The sequence below is a fragment of the Miniopterus schreibersii genome, assembly GCF_964146895.1.
Source record: "Miniopterus schreibersii genome assembly, chromosome: 11".
NCBI lineage: Eukaryota > Metazoa > Chordata > Mammalia > Chiroptera > Miniopteridae > Miniopterus > Miniopterus schreibersii.
The window spans coordinates 19,461,975-19,479,030 of record NC_138111.1 but is presented as its reverse complement, the minus strand read 5'-3'; the positions used below and the strand labels follow the sequence as shown (position 1 = coordinate 19,479,030).

At 46.1% G+C, this 17,056-nt stretch overlaps 1 protein-coding gene across 12 annotated transcripts in view; it reads left to right on the top strand.

The window, feature by feature from the left end:
- The first annotated feature begins 1,726 nt into the window (after positions 1-1,726).
- Positions 1,727-17,056, top strand: part of ZNF462 (zinc finger protein 462) — a 132,155-nt gene continuing 116,825 nt past the window's right edge. For 4 of the 12 annotated variants that reach the window (XR_013999838.1, XR_013999839.1, XM_081151108.1 and 1 more), the window contains exon 1: positions 4,768-4,987. The gene's annotated coding sequence lies outside the window, so the exon portion shown is untranslated. Of the gene's footprint in view, positions 1,883-1,935; positions 2,359-3,681; positions 4,159-4,767; positions 4,988-5,286; positions 5,664-6,290; positions 6,467-7,067; positions 7,810-17,056 lie in introns of those variants that run through there. The other 8 variants (XM_081151106.1, XM_081151109.1, XM_081151110.1 and 5 more) reach the window with 8 other exon arrangements.

Genomic DNA, 17,056 nt, shown 5'->3' with positions numbered 1-17,056 from the left:
TCAGAGGTTCAATTCCCAGTCAGGGCACATGCCAAGGTTTCAGGTTCAGTCCCTGGTCAGAGTGTGTGTGGGAGACAATGGACTGATGTTTCTCTCTCTCTCCCCCTCTCCTTTCCCCTCTCTCTAAAATCAATAAAAAAATATTTACCCCCCCCCCACAATGTAATAACAAACTCAAATTGTAAAAAGACCATATTAAATTGCCAAAAAAAAAAGGAGTTTTATATGGGCAGGAAAATACCAAGTTCAAGAGGCATATCACAATATAGTCCAATGTTTAAGGATGAAATAATTAAGACTTCTGAAAAAGCCATACTTTCTATTCATCTACTCTTTATTTTGCTAAAATCATCAGCTTGAACAGTTTTCCAGCTGGGATTTAGAAAGTGGGGTTATAAACTGAAATTTTTTTTTTGGTACTGTTTTCAGGAAGCAGGAAGACTTTTCCTTTTCTATATGATAGAATGTGAAAATTGAAACAATGGCATTGGAACACCTATACACTTTATTTCAGTTGAAATTCTATCTTCTTAATGTAGCCTCTGGACCAACTCTTCCTTCTTTCCGTGATTCCTTCCTGAAGGTGACCGAAACCCCCTGTCCCCTCATAAACACTTTTCTTTAAGAGATTTGGGTGCCTTCCCTTCCTAAACCTCTAAAAATCAAAATGATTGATAGACTGTTCCTATCCTGCTAGAGCTGGGCAAGTAAGAGGATTATACTTGCATGGGTCACTCTGATTATAGGATTCCACTGTTTCTTGAACTAAAATTGCAAGATTTATTATTCTATTAATGCTCATAAAGTCACTCTTTTGATGAGCCATAATTTCCCTTTATGAGGAGTCTGTATGCCACTCACCCATGGAGAAGAAAGTCCAGACTTCCAACATATTCATATTTCCTGGATCATTAATAAAGTCTTGAAATCCCATATGACTCCAGGGGATAATGGCATAGGGTACAGTAACAAAAGGCAAATTTCACGGAGTCAACTTGTCCCCACAGACTTCCCTCACACTGTTGGCTGTGTGCAAAATCTTTTCCATTTCTATTTTAAAATTGAGAAATTAACCGTCCTGGTGGAGAAGATAACCCACCGACTAGGCTTGTATTATCTTTGTGAATATTCTTAGGGAATGAACTAGCAGGAGGTGTGAACTTTCTTCTGTTTATCTTAATGGTCCGCTAATGGCAAAGCATAATTACAGTTACTTAAGTGCCAAGTTTATCAAGATATTCACTAAAACCTTCAGCCACAGCGCTTTCCTTGACTGACTTTTATTTCTCCAATGGCTTTGCTATCATTGGAAAGACAACTGCCCCCAATAAAAACAAGCAAACAGAAAACCCACCCTGCCCAACCATGCTTCATTGCTTTCCATTATTTTCGTTGGGCAGTCAATACAGTGGGACTCCAAAAAAAGTCGAAGGGAAAAAAAAAAAGTATGGGATCAGTCATTGAAATTTTAGCCTTCCCACATTCAAAAAGCTGGGCTATGCGCGAGTTTTGCAGGAGTTTGCTTCATGGCTTTGGGAAATCAATTTGTTCCTAAACCTGAAGGTGGTCTTCTAAAGACCATCCTGTATTTGGGATGGAAACTCAGCCGTTGTACCCCCACCCCCACCCCCACCCCAATGCACCCGCAAGAGAAGCCCGAAAGCCACCTATCTCCCCCATCGGTCTCTGGATCTCCTCGCTGCCTTTGTCCCTTCTAGACGTGGAAGCCTGGAGAGGAGGCTTGGTTTCCAAGGATTGGAGCGTTTGAAGGGCGGGGCCATCTCCAAGTCCATCTCCCCTTTTTGTGCTCTCCTCCTGGGACGGGAGGAGGAGCCAGGTCCCCCGCGGCCCGCTCGGGAGCTCGCTATTTCGGTCGCTCGAGGTGAGTGCGAAAGGGCGGCAGCCCGTTTCCTTGCGGCGCAGGTTAATTTCTGGAGTTCACCGCGGTCGGCCCGCCCGCCGCCGCCCGGGCCCCTGCCAAGAGGGTTGACGAGGTCGGAGGCGTGCTGGGGCGCGCTCACGTTTTCGCGAAAGGCTCCTCCCCGGGGCTCATTCCCCGACTGCGGGAAGCCCTACGGTGCCCCAGGAGCCTCGGGCTTCCTCTGACCTCGTCGCTTCTTCCTCCTCTCCCACCGCCCGGCTCCCCGCGCCCCTGCCCCCCGGGGGAAGGGCGGCCCCCATCTTAGGATTTCCGACCCAAGCCAACCCAAAGAAGGTACCTCCACGTCGAAGAAGATTTGATCACAACCTCCAAAAACCCCAGCAGTAATAGGAGCTTTCAACCTGAAATACGATTGTTATTTTCCCGGTGCAGAGCTTGACAGGAAAAAAAGTCAGCTTTTTATTAAAGACAAAGAGGTAAATGATCAGCCGGGGCGCTGGAAGGGACGGCGGAGACCTGGCGCGTTTCTTCTCGCTGCCACGAGGAATTTATGGGGGAGCGGCGGCCAGCGCTCAGACACCCCTGGGGTCCCGTGGGGGAGGAGCTCGGGACAGAAGGACTTCCCCAAGTCCCTCCAGGCACCTGGAAGGGAGAGCCCTCCCCGTTCTGCACAAAGCCGGGATCGTCTCAGTCCTGAACGGCCTTACCGTCCTCCCCTCTCCTTTCTTCTTTCCCGTCTCTTTCTTTGGATCCCGTCCGCCTCTCGCCTCTGCGCTTCCTCCTCCCCGTGCTCCTCTCCCTACTTTTTCTCTCCCCTCTCCGCCTCGCCTCGCCTCTCCCTCCCCCTCCTTTCTTCTCCACCGCACGCGTAGAGTGTCATTTATTTATTTATTTATCACCCGCGCCATCAACACCCTTTTAGGGCTTCCAGGCTTTTCAATGCGAGTGGGAGGAGAAAAGGGCAGGAAGTGTTGACTCGGAGGGGGGTGAAATCGTGCCTCTGGGTGAGAGATTCTGCCCCAGAATAAACGGTTGGGGAATATCTAGGAAATTGAGGAGTCAGGTCTGTTTCTGAAGCCCCGCTATCCGGTAGGAACCAACTCCGCGCGCGTCTCCTCCTCCTCCCCCTTTATTGTACGGGTTTATGGATACATCTTCCTGGACTGTTGTTTGGAAGGGGGAGGGAGGGAGTATTGAAAGAGGGCAATCTCGCCCTGGATCCTCCACACCGCGCCTTCTCCACCGGATGCGCGCTCCCCAATGCAAAGGAATCCGGCGACATCCCCCAATTCAGACACGGACAAAAGAAACTTTAATTAAGGTCTCTGCCCCGCGCGCTGCGTGTTTCTCTCTCCCGAGGCTGTTGATGTCCAACTCGAGGATGCGAGAAATAGAAATGGTACAACCAGCCCATGCCCTTGAACTTCAGTTGCTCCTGACTTGCTGTATTGATTTTAATACTGTAGCCTAGCGCCCCCCCCCCTTCCCGGGCGCCCCTCATCAGATTAAAGCCTTAGGAGATGCTCCACCTGGTGTGGGGGGGCACTCCTTTGCAATAGGGATAGGTCAGAACGATTGGGGGAAAATTACACCAAATAAAAATTCAAGGTGTGAAAGCTTCATCTTGGCTCTCTTGTCTTCAACACCATGACACCTTATCATTAGGAGCGCTGATTGTTACTTTCCGAGCCTTTAGATGATCAGCCAGAAAGTGCAAACAACGCCGGGCAGGAGGGTGTAAAGTTATTTAAGTAGGCTTTTTTTTTTTTTTTTTCTTTTGGTGCGCCGTCAAAACATTTCACAAGTTAGGAAAAGAAAGTGGTGGTTCCGAGGCTCGGGATGATGGGTTCTCTCCCTCCTCCACCCCCTTTCCATATCAGAAAAAGAAATAAAATGCACAATGAGCCTTTATTTCGGGGGAGAAGACCTCAAAATACGTGCCAGTAATGGACAATTTTAGCTTTTCATTGGAGATATGCCGCAAACTGGAAAGGGATTAAAAAGCCCCACGTGGTTGATCTGGATTTAGACTTGCAACCTCGAGTTCCCCAGGTCTGTTCTCTGCAAAGATTGGCCTCTAGATGGATGCGCGCGAGGCACTCTCCGGGGCCGGGGCTCGGCCCCCGGGGCAGGGCTGAGGGTGGGCGCGCGATGCGCCGCGGGACAGGGTCCTCACGGGGGCTTCCTCCGCCGGCCGGGGCGGCCGGGCGCCTGCGGGGCGCGAGCGCGCACGTCTCCGCCGGGCCGCCGCGCTCCTCGCACCGCCTTCCCCGCAGGTCTTTATTCATCTCATCTCCCTCTTCCCCTTCTCCTCCTCCTCTGCCTCCTTCTCCTCCTCTTCCTCCTCCTCCTCTGCCACCACCTCCTTCGCCGCCGCCACCTCCTCCTCTTGTATCTCACTGGCCTGGCTCTGCGTTGCTCTGAGTGACAAAGACAATGTCCCGGTCTTAACTTTGCAACCACCTTGCCTCCTTCTGGGGTTCACCGGTGGGGGGGGCGGAGGGGGGGGACAGCAGCCGCAGCCTCAGCATCTCCTCCAGCTTCTGCTCTTCTCCGGCTCTTGGAGAATTCTTCCCTTTCCTGCCCCCAGCCCTCTGCCCGTTTCTTTCTTTCTTTTTTCTTCCTCTCTCCCGCACGTTGTTGTTGTTATTAGAAAGGCTTCGCGCACCCCCTGGTGCTCCGGCGTTTTGTGTGGCAGGAGAAGATTGTCTTCCTTCTCTCTTTCTGTCTCGCTTTCTCTCTCCCTCTGGTTGCTCATTATTCAGAGAGAGACACAGAGGGAGGGAGAGAGAGAGCGCGCGCGAGGGAGAGGGAGGAGAGGAGAGAAGAGGAGAGAGGGGAGAGAGAGTGAGAGGGAGGGAGGGAGGGAGGGAGAGGGAGAGAGACGGATATCTCAGGTCATCTGCAGCTGCAGCGAGTCTGAGGAGCCGAGGAAGGCAGGGAAGATGGCGATCCTCCATTGCTGAGACCCGGCAGAAGCACATGAGACTCCCAAACAACTTCCACAACAATAACCCGAGCAGGAAGAGGAGAAAGAGAAAGAGGCTGAGGAGGCGGCGGGGCTGGAGGAGCCGAAACACCTCCCGGCGCCGGGCCGCGGCTGCTGTAAGTTCCTGCAATGAGCAGGCACCTCGGGGTGGTCCGAGCGCCCCGGGAGCGGAGCGCGGGGCGGCGGACGCACCAACGCGCTCATTCATTCGGCCGACGAGGGCTGGCGGAGCGGGTGGAGCGGGAGGAGAGGAAGTCCCCTGCGTGGACTGGCTGCGGGGAGAGGAGAAGCGAGGGAGCGGAGGAGGGGGAGGAGGGAGAGCGAGAGGGGGAGGAGGAAGAGGAGGAGGAGAAGCGAGGGAGGAAGAGGAGGAGGAAGAGGTGGGGAAGGTGGCGGTGGCCGTGGCAGCGAGGTGGCTGTGCTTTTCCTGCTGGCTGCTCCTTCTGCCGGGGGGAGCGGAGCGCGGTGGCTTAATTAATTTCGTGTAGTTCTATGGAGAGAAGAGAAAATGAAAGATGAGTGAGAAGAGAGCTGGAGGCTTAGGACGGATGCTCTGAGCGCGGGGACCGGAGTAGGGACAGAGAGGGGGGCGCAGGGCGGGAGGCGAGGAGACCTCAGCCGAGAGCCAGAGGGAGCGAGCGAGGGGCAGAGGAGGGAGCGCTCCGAGCCGCCCCGACCCGAGCCGGTTGACCTCTTTCTTTCTCTGTCCCTCTCCTTCCTTTCCCCCCCTGTGTCTGCCTGTCCCCAGCCCGATGGCAAACCCGTGCGGATTGGCACCCCCCTCTTCCTCAGGTATTTGGCTCTCTCTCTCTCTGTCTCCGAAGTTGGGATGCGGGGTCGGGATGTGTCGGGGGTGGCGGCTGCCGCTGCTGCTGCTGGTGCTGCTGCTGCTGGTGGTGAGGACAGAGGCGAAGAGCGGGGGGCCCGGGCCGGGCGGGGGGCGCAGGTCCAGGAGCAGCTGAGGAGCTGTCTCCAGGCTGGGGGTTCAGAAGCGTCTGGTGGAGGACAACGGTTTCTGGAGAGGAGAAGCCATTACACACGCTTGGCTCTCCTGAGGAAAGGAGCCAAGACGGCAGGGGCCTGGGGGTCGCCTCCCTCCTGGTGCGGTTCCCAGGGGTCTGCCCTCGTTCCAGGCGCGAGGGGAAGCCGCAGCCGCCCCCCATTGGAGCAGCCCCTCTCTTTCCCTTTCTTTATCTCCCTGTCCTCCATTTGCAAGCTGTCTGCTTTGGTTCCAGTCCAGACTCCAAAACACAAAGCTCCTTCTCACGTTCATTCTCCAGGCTTTTCACCATTCCTGAAGGAACCCTCATTTTCTTTTCATTGTAGCTTCTAACCTCCAGAGAGGGAGGGAGGCAGGCTGCCTGGAGCTCCTTTTATATTCCTCCCCTACCCAAAAAAAAAAAAAAAAGTTTCATTTTTAAGCACGCGCCTGGGATGGGAAAAGACCAACCAGTTGGGGCTTTCTCCCTGGGTCCGGGGGGGCTGTTTCTGAGCGTGTGTTGGCTGTTGGGTGCGCTTTGGTTTTGTTTCTGGAGGTGGGCTCGCAGGTTGTGGAGGAAGTGACTAGTTTGGTGGAGAGCTGGGAACTGAGTCAGGTAAGCCGTGTCATGTTGTAACTCCACCAGAAAATGGAGGAGAGCGGGTTTCCAGGAGACAAAGCTGAGATGAGAAGTGTTTATAAAATTATGGATGTCTCCATTTTGAAGCTCTGTTGGTGGTGGCTGGAGGAGAGGAGGCTTGCCTGCCTCCTCTCTGCCTTTCCTGGGGGGAATCTTGTGGTGGTTCCTCACTGTCTGATCATTATGCAAGGAAATGAGGGGCTTTTAAGGGCTGCTCAGATTTTTCTCCCACCAAAGGAGTGCTTTCTCAAGTTATTGAGATGTTTGTTTCCATTTTAAAGTAAACTTTTGGGTGTGTTGTTGGTTTTTTTGGTTGTTTTTTTGTTCTGTGTTTTTTTCCTTTTGAGTGGACCTGGAGGGTTTTGACCTCCTTCAGGAAAGGAAAGGCAAAACCTTAACACGTTTTCCACTGAGGTCTTCACACAACTTCAGGCTGCTGCAGGTCTCCTGAAAAGTCACCAGGAAATGTTATTTCCTCATTGTGATCTTGGTGGTGGTGGCCCTCAGCTGAGATTCTGGAGTTCTGGGCTTGGCTCTCATCATGTTTTGATGCATTGCAAGACTTTATTGTCTGGTTTGGGTGGATGTCTGGGGGGGAAAAACAAAATAAAAAAAACCAACAACAAACCCTTCCAGATCTCAGGAAGCCTGACTGACACCGGTTCCTCCAGGGTCTACGTTTCTCTTCAGGTTGTTCCATTTGTGTCTGAGGCCTTCTTTTCAGTTCCTTTGTTTCTCCCCTTGCCTTCCATTCTGCTGTTTTTTTCCTGTGTTCTCAAGTACTGCAAGTCTTCACAAATATCAGATGTCTTCTTAACAATGTCACTATGGAAACTAATTTTTAAAAAGATTATGTCGGTGGAGAAAACCTACGTCCAGGTCCCTTCACCTTTTTATTTGGGAGGAATTCATTAGTCTTAGGGGAGGACATTTTGTGAGGAGGGTTTGAAGAAAGGACCCAGTCCTACCTCGGCCCACGCACATTGATTGGAGTTCTTCACAGATTAGTTCTAGAGAATGCATGCAATCGATCCAAGTACAGAACTAAATCCTGCAATGCTTGAGGGTGTTATAAAAGCCAACCATGAAGACGTTGCTTTTCCATTAGGGAAGGTAGCCATCTTGAGGATGAGGGGAGATGTTGGAAGAATTTTAGATGGACTGTTGAAGATAGGTGAGGAGGGGCTCCACGGTGGAATGAAAACTTGGAGGAGATTCAGAACCAATTAATGTATTGTAAGGAAGCTGATTAGACCTTGTTTTCAACTAAGGAGGAATACAGAAAGGTACCAGCTTCAACAGAGACAAGGAACACATTGGTGAGCGACTTATACCAGCCTTTTTCATGCTTTGCTTTCTCATTCTGTGTCAGATTTGTGTGTGTGTGTATGTGTGTGTAGTTCCCTATGTCTACAGTATTTTTGTGCATATTGAAGTGGTTTTAGATTCCAGATGCAATTATATTCCTGTTGAGTAGCTGGTAGCAGTGTCATTCAGTGAATGCACAATGCTGTATATGACAACCTCACATCTTTCAAACCAAACTGTTGTGTCATTAATTGAGGGTTATTGTTCTTCTGAGGGGTGTGAAAGGAGAGGGGGAAACACATGGGTCTTTAGCTGATAATTGTCCCTGGTCAACGAAGTAAAACCCTGTTTTTGCAGATGAAGATGTATGGTTTTCAAGATTTTTCAGTTGATGTGTATGCTCATTTAAAAATACTTCTCTTAAGATCTCTGCTGCTTTATTCGAAACCTAGGCCTCTCCAAGAGCACTTTAAAAATCTTACTTGGAATCATACCTTTTATTATTCATTTTTCAGTATTATCTTTTGATCCCCATTACTCTGCTGTTAAGTGGAATGTCATCAATGTTTTATTGAAATTTGCTAGTGCATATAAGGATGCTACATGTGCAAACTCAGAAGTTCAAATGCAATGGAATAAGGGAGTTATTTGGGAAAGTAATTACCAGGTAATTTTGCATCTAATTTACCAGATATGTATAACATACATATATTATGCGTTGATCTTGAAACAGACTTCCACAGTATCTTGTTGTTGGTACCAGGACAACTCCTTAATTACTTATTTCAGTGGGGGGACAATCTGACAAACTGGTTGCCAGTCTAGCGGTTTGATTCACCGCATTTTTTACTTTGCAACCAAACGTTTTGGTGTCTTTATAGAGTTGAGCTTTCTGGAGGGAAAGAATTAAGAATCTATGAGGCATTTTGGAGTTTGAGAATATGTTCTATAACTGGTTACCTAATAGACCCGTCCCACCTCTGATCCCCTTCATCAATATGGGAAGCACCATAATATTAAACTCATGGTTTCTTGTGTTTGTCTAGAGTATACACTTGAAATGGGACAAGTATCTTGGAAAAACCATTATGAAAAGTAAAAAGAGTATCAAATTGAACATTCTCATTCGGTGTCAAAGCTCAGAGACCCTTTTTGTTTTTGAGACATCAAGTTGATGAGGCTCGTTATGTAAATTTTTGCCATAGCTCTAATATGTCATCAGGAGAAATCATTCTGGAGAAATATATGGGAGCTATGATGCTGTCATTAAAAAAAGATTCTTGTTGGAACTTCGTAGTCCATAATATCTCATTAGATTTATGTCCATCTGATTCATTGATCACATTCCCTGAGGACTTGTCCCCCCTCCCCCTTTGGAGTGAGAGACAACTTTTAGACACTAAATAAATAAACTTTTTATATATAAATATATAAAATCTTTCTAATGAGTCTTCTAGAAGACAGTAGGAGAAAAGAAATCCACCTCTACTAATGGACTTTAGAGTACTTGTGGTCAGTTTTCCTGAAAGCAAAGGATGGTCAAGTTGCCTTGGGTAAGAGTTCTATTTTCTGTGTGATGGAGTTTAATAAGGTCTAGTCTATCTTGAATTCTTTCCTGGTGTTGAGTTGTAGTTTCGTGTGTGTATTTTTTTGGTTAAGGTAACCTTACTTACCTTCTTTGTGGTGTGTGCCATTATCAGACTTAATAGTTCACGGCCTCATGGGACAGAGCATTGACAAAGCCGTATTGAATGTTTCAGGTTGATGACTGGAGAACAGAGGTGCTGTTTCACAATGCCACACTCACAAGTTAGGAAATATATAAATAATGAACTCAGATTGCAGAGGACCTGACAGGAGTGTATAAGTGGATGATTGGTACATGGGAACTAAGGAAATTCAGAAGGGGGTGGCTAGGAGGGGAATATTAGCAGGGTCTGTCGCTAAAATCTGGTCAACTGGAGGGGAAAATCACTGTCAGTGTGTGTGTATGTGTGAAAGCAAGTATCTTTGGTGAGATTCACATACTTAGGAAGTTGGTGGCCTTGAGAGAAACATTAGCTAGTGACCTATTAATTGATTATGAGAAAATGGAGAAGAAGAAGAGATAGTGCTAGAACAAAATTCCTCTTCTTGTGTGATATGCCAAGACATCTGGCAGATGTTATGTTGGGCCCCAAGGAATGGACAGTTTAATTTTAGCCCTAGCAAGGAAATGGGAAGTTCTGAGCTCTTTTAATAGCACAAGTCACAATTCTTAGTTTGGGGAAGGTTGCTTAAAAAAATAAGAAAGGAAAAGAAGAGAGGCATTTATTATAATATGAAAGAACTCCAGGGAGCACGGAGATGAAGCTGAGGTTTTGGGGTGACGGACAAAAATATTATTTCCCAAGTAGAAATTAACAGAAAATCGTTTAAAAGCTGATGAAGAGGTGCACCATAAATGATGAGTATTGAGTATTTACTCTTCACCAGCAAGAGCTTCTCATTGATAAGCCGGTTGTTTGTGCCTTAGAGAGATCATCAACTGCAAATCTCCCCCTCCCCCAGCATTTTACTGAAGAGGAAACTGGCACTGAGACTTGAAGTGACTTGCCCAAGGTCAGAAGGTTCAGCTGTAACAAAGCCAGGCCTAGAACTCAGGTTGACTGACTCCCAACCCAGTACCCTTTCTGCTGCCCCAGTGCATGTGATTGTAGCGGTTTGTGAAACACCATCTCAAGACACTCATCATACACTAGTGGGGCAGTTGATTTAACATGTTGGGGAACCCTGGGCTGATCATGGTTTCGTTTGTAGAAGTGACACACCAGAGGCCTATTTCATGCATATGACTTTTGGTCAAGTTTTAGCTCTTGGGTTTGTAGCTGTGCTTTGCACTGTCTTCTTCTCTGTGATTCTGTCACCCAGGGCTTGGGAATCCTTTTCAAAACCCTTCTTTGGAAGTTTGTCTGGGTCAATTGCAGCTTACAAAAGTGCCCACAATTGGACTCTGAGGATCTATTTTGCAACATGGTACAAACTTAAATTGACTCCTTTCAGAGGCCATTTTGTAATACTGATGAATGTCCAAGGGAGTGAAATCCAGTCTCAGACAATTACTGGTGATTTTCCAGTGTTCTGTACTCATCCAAAAACGTGCCCTCCATGTGTCTTCCAGGAGCCCAGTTCTCTCTTGCAGACCAATGGCTAGCAATTTCCCATTCCCAATATACATGAAGACACCTTTAAAATGACATTTCAGCAACATGAGCAATATTTAACCATGAGAGAGACATGGGTCAATACTTTAGGAAGGGTGAGATGGGTTTCCACTTCTGATTCCTCTTGGACGGGTGAAAGTAATTTTGTACAGAAGAGTGATGTTTGGAAGTTTCCACATTTTCTAAGCTTCTTCCAAACCAAAGCATAAATTCTCAATCCAGGGAGGCAGTCTGGAGAAGGTAGTGCTGGATATGGACTTCTGGCAGGAACACAGTTAACGCTATAAACAGTTGAACCTCAGTGTGGCACTCCTCCAAATGAGTTGACTGTCAAAAATAAAATGTTCCAGAAGAACTGGGAGAACAGGAAAGAAGTTAAAACAGTATGGTCTGCATGCCAGTACTGAAGGGAAGAAAAAAAGTTTGGTGGGGGGGATCATTGGAGAGAAGATAATCCTAAATTGAACTGTCTCCTGGATTTATAAGACCCAGGAGGAGAAGTTTCCACATGAGGGAAAATGGATTTTTATGACTTGAGATTGTGTTTGCAGGTGACTAGGAAGCTCTTTTGAATCTTTTGTCCCCTTGAACTTTGTATCTTGAGAACTGCACACACTGATAAATAGGAAGTCAGTTGGAAGTGCTTTGGATTTACATTTTCTGCTTGGACATACTATCATAAAATGTATCTACTTTCTAAGGGCTCTTGTCCTCAGCAGTTGAAGCATCCATAAGATTTTTAGTCTTTGGATGTGTGACTCCAACACAAAGTTGGTTTTTTTCAGGGTTTGGAGAGACAAGAGGTAGGTAGAGTGGGTGTGGTGCAAAAAGGTACCAGTGTGGTCACCTGCAGATGCATTGTCTTTTAATTCTGGTGAGCAGATTACTTGGTGTCTTCAAAGCATTCCTGCCTAATTCCTAGCTGGAGACTTTTTTTTCCTGAGTTATTCTTGGATGGAAGGGTTCTTTTTGTGCCAGGTCATGGGTATTTCGGTATTGATTTCCTTGCTTTCATGTGTTTGCTTGTGTAGTTCGTTGCATGTTGCTTCTGGATATTAATAAAATACATCTGCTCTGCCTGTCCACATCTTAACCCCAAACTTCATTCAGAGAGCAAAGCCTGCACTTGGGGGTGAAGGAAAGGTTGGTAGGTACTTGTTTATTCAAAAATAAATTCTTGAGATGAAGACCACTTAATTCAGAAAGTTATTTGCCAGGCTTTCGAGTAGACTTTTCACAAAGACCATGCAAGGGAAGATTCTATTAGGAAAATTCTATTAGGAATCAATGGATCCTGATTTAAATGTTTTAGGATCACTTAGTAGGAAATTAAGCATTTGACCAAGATGAGTAAGCAAGGACTTACTGTTGCATTCAGATTGGTTTGAGCACAAAAGGAGCTGGAGGCCCAGGCCAGACAACTGTGTCAGAAGTAATTAAGCCCAGGATTTGTGGAGAGGCTTAGCTGCCACAGAGCCCAGCTGGGGGAGGCCACACTCACTCCCTAAGCCCTCGTCTGGCCAGTTGAACCAGAACATGAGCTAAGGACTTCAAATTTTGGAATTCTTCTCTTCCCTGTTCAGATTTAAGAGAGTAAAGTCATTATTTTTCAGTTTTGCTCATGTCAGTCGAGTGCTTCTCTCTTAAGCTGGGAAATGCCAGGGGTGGGGGAGCTGATTCCTTCTTAGGGAACAGTCTCCCTTTAACACTCCAAATGTGCCTATAACATTGTACTTATTACTCAGAAAATAATTGTGCAGTGGCACAATGTGGGATACTTGAAAGATGTTTGCTGCACAAAGGTTCCAATACTCACCTGCAGATTAAGAAATGGGCTTATAAGCCATCTCATTTCTATTGTTAATGAAAAGCTTTGGAAGGCACCTGTGAATTAGAGCTCCAGCTGCTATCATGGTAGGGGAAGTTAGGCCTTGAAAGGATACACGGATTAGCCCGTCAGAAAAGCAAACAGTAGCATCAGCACAAGTAGAAAATAGACAGGGTTGTAAAGCTAACAGAAAAGTAGGCTAAAGCATTGCCATAATTACGTGGTGGAAATTTGCTGGGAAGGAGAGACTGCCTGGATGGGAGAAGGAAAAGAAGAGAGGCAGGGGAATGATTGACAAGTGAAAATAGAAGAGGCCTGTCCACTGGGTAGAGCCTCCAGGAGGAAGAAAAGCCATTGCTTTTAAGAAAACAATAAAGCTAGTGGAAAAAGACCTTGTAATTTGGTACCTATTGCATGTGAAATATGAAGACCAGTGCTCAGACCCACATTCTGTGGTCTGTTCTTATTGTGAAAAACAGAATTGGGCTTGGAAGACAATTTATGTGACTTTAGGTTTACAAATACAGCTTTTCTGATAAAGGACAGACAGAAACTTGAAGAACTGGGTAAGTAGGCATAGGTGGAGATTTTCCTGGAAAATGAACGAAGTAGAGACTAGAGCACAGCAGTAAATACCTGCATTATTAATGAGCAGAAAATGTGATAGTCCTCTCTAGAGTTATCCATAGAGCTTCTTGACCTACGCTCTGGGTGTTAGAAGAAATGAGGAACCAAGATGTACTTATTTCAGAGGGGAAAGGAATGGACTGTGACAACTAACCTGGTGTCTAGTTTGGGATTAAGCCATTTGCTTCAGCCAGGTGTCACAGGCTGGTCTGTCAATCCACTCCTGCCATTCTAAAATCCAAAATAAGGCCACTGTGGCTAAGAATGCTTAGCCATCCTAACCCCTAATTACATCATCCCTCTGTGTTGGGACCAATTAGTGAGCAATCGAGCGTCAACCACTCAGCCCAGATTAGACCTGATCTAGGGGTCCCTCATGCAGGGTAAAAATGTTTGAACACTGTATTATAAACTGAAGTTGGCCAAAAATAGATACCAGCTATACGTAATGCAAATATTTCAATTACAAGTACTTACCACCCAGAAGCCACTTCAGTGGTTACTATCTTCAAGGATCTTCTCAGAAGACTGTTAGTTATTATTTAGTAATGATAAATGGGAAGGGGATCTGTGTGGAAGAGACCATTTTCATTTGCATGTCAGAGTTCAGCTTCAAGAACCTCTCCACCTTTCTGCTGTCAACTAAATATTGTCCCTTCTGATACTGGCTAAGAGTACCATCTTTAGGGAGAATGTGACTGCTTCATCAGACAGCGCTGCCAGCTCCTCTCTAAAATGGGAAGACCGCGGAGACCTTTGACAAACCCTATTTCCCCTCCTGGAGTGCCTCATAGTTCGTATCGTACTAAATGATGCTTGTTTAACATTTAATATGAGCCAGACACTGTTCATATGATAGAGAAAAACAGAGGTTTGGGGAGGTAATTCACCCAAGGTCATGGAGCTACGAAATGGGGGAGCCAGGATTCACACGGGGTGGGTGGGGGTGGGGGAATTACCTCCTGGCTCTTGGCTGGTGGGAACTGGCCTTGGTTATTACTTAGTATGCTAATAGCTATGTTCCTGATGGTTTATCTCTTCCAGTTGCTTATGCCAGGAATATATCCTGGTGTTCTGGAAGGAAATCTGACCATAATGGAAAATTAATTGTAATATATTAGTTAATATGAGAGGTATAACTTACTGTAATAGCTTGACAAAGTGTGTTTAACTGAAGAGTATCGTCTTTGTGTTCTTCTGAGTCATAGAGAAGATGGTGTGGGGTGGGAGCAAGAGACCATGTAGGAGGACATTTAGAGAATAAATATTTTTTAATTGTACTGTATCAAGCTCAGGGGTGGAAAGTAGTTCTACACATGGATATTTAAAAAGAGCACCTGTCTTGTGGCAGACAGATATGCTGTATGACTGTTTTTGAAGTAGAGAAGAGTCTGGCTTTTTGCCTTCTTAGGGCTCCTTTTGAAAGTCTCAGTGCCCTGTATTGGCTCTGGTGACTATAAGCACGAGAGGTTTTCAGAAGCCACGCAGACATATTTGAAAATTAGTTCCACTGTCTAATGGTCATTTTGGGAAAACAGTGCAGATACTCTTCAAAGGCTGGGTGCTAGTGTTCCCCACGCCCTTCAGTGATCACCATGTGCTCTATTTAGACCATGGAGACATGATGAATGTTTTGGTTTTATTTGCCTCTCCCTGAAACATCACAGTACAGTAAGGAAGCCGCTGTTCATGGATGACCACAGATGCCCTTAATAGAGTAACAAGCTGTACTAAGGGAGATGGAACGGGTCCAGCTATCCCTGTGATATTCAGGACAGTAGCTTTTCTGTAAGACAGGGAATTGGGCATTAATTGCTGACTAGACTCTTTAACCTCAAAGCAACTAGTGGTGGTTTTATAAAATCTTAAATTTTGTTACAGAGCTGTTTAGGTGATCTCCTGTCCCCAGACTCATACCCAGGTCTTTGTAAGGGTGAGCATGTGTCCTGTATGTACAGTGTACAAGAGAAGGCCACAGAGTCACCCATGTTTACACGTCATTCATATTATCTACCAAACTTAGCAAAACCATTGTTTTCTTAAGGTATGGGAAAAGGCTCATAAAAAATAACTCCATAGGTGAAGAGAGGTAAAATTGAACTATATGGAAGCATGCAGTTCTCCAGGTGGAATTTCTGTTTTAAGAGCAGTAAGCATTCCACTCAGTCTTGGGTAGCATCACCCCAGCCAGTGGTGCCTAGTCATCTGAGATACTCCCTCAGCAGCCCGTCGCAAAGACCAGTCCTTAAACCTGCTTCTTCAACTTTCCACTTCTTCAAAGAGACATCTACCCAAGCTACTCTCCGGCTTTGCATAAAGTGAAGGTAAATTGGGTCTTTTATCTGTGTGCCTGCAGAGACACCCAGTTGGGAATAGGACATTGAATTTGAGAATACACTCATTGTGAGAGGTGGGGTAGGAGAGGAAGTCTCAGAGCATGTCCCCGAGGTAAATGTAGAAAGTTTATGTTCTTAGGTCCAGGGGAGGAGTCCTCCATTCTACTGAAAAGAAAGGAAAATCACGTCTTGAAAGACAGACTCCATTGTAATGTGAAAAAGCACATTGTATAGATCACATAAAATAGGGAATGCTTAAGAAAGCAGAATTGTATCCAGAACTTAGGTGGAAGTTCTCATCACTCATTCTTCTCCCATGGCTTTGCCTCCAATTAGAAATTTTGGGGGGCAGAGAAGTGAAGTGGTATTGAATAGATATTTGCTGCTCCTGAAATTCATCCCTGCCCCTTCCCTTGGTGTCTGAGTACCTCACCCATTCTTCCTTTGACCAGTCGCTGTAGCTTGTTAATATGAATGAGCATCACCCATAGGTCCTGAAATTAGCAAGTGTTAAATGTTATGTGATTATTAGGGGAGAAACGATAATCTAGTCAGTGGGTTTAATTAGGTTATGATTGCCCAGTTGCTGCTTCGTGATAATTATATTCATAACCCTGTTTCTAGACGTCAACTACAATTACCAGAATTGACCCCAGCACAGGTAAGTGTTAGCGAGCGATCGTTTTTGAAACAGCTTCTGAAGGGAGGTGAATTTCCAATGTTCCCAGTGTGCTCCTGCTGTCCCCTTTCCCTTCTGGACACCTTCATCATCTTTTCCCCACTTCAGTGGAAAGGAGGGTGGCAATATTATTTTGTCTATGACCATACGCATATTGTATAGCTTGTTGTCTACAGAAAAAAAAGTTCTGAGAGTCATATATGACTGGAAAACATCAGTCAACCAGCAAATAGGAACCTTCATTAAAATCCCAAATTGGCTAGATTGTGTTTTTCCTCAGCACATGAAGCCTTCTCAGTAGATTTAATGTGATTCATTTGAATAGATCTTTTACTTTATAAGGCATAGTCTTAAAACGAACAAGAGAGTCATCTGTGTTTAAGATACTGCCTTGTCACAAGATCATTAAGGTCTGCGCATGAAGAGTGAGAGCTTGCCACTTTATATTACCCCTTCCCCCCCAAACTCATGACATTTGCAGACAGTGTATTGTTGCAGAAACAACATGTCATTGCTGGGGACACTGTTTGCTGTTTATCTCCCAAATGAAGACAATGATTTCTAGGAAATACAAACAACAACCTG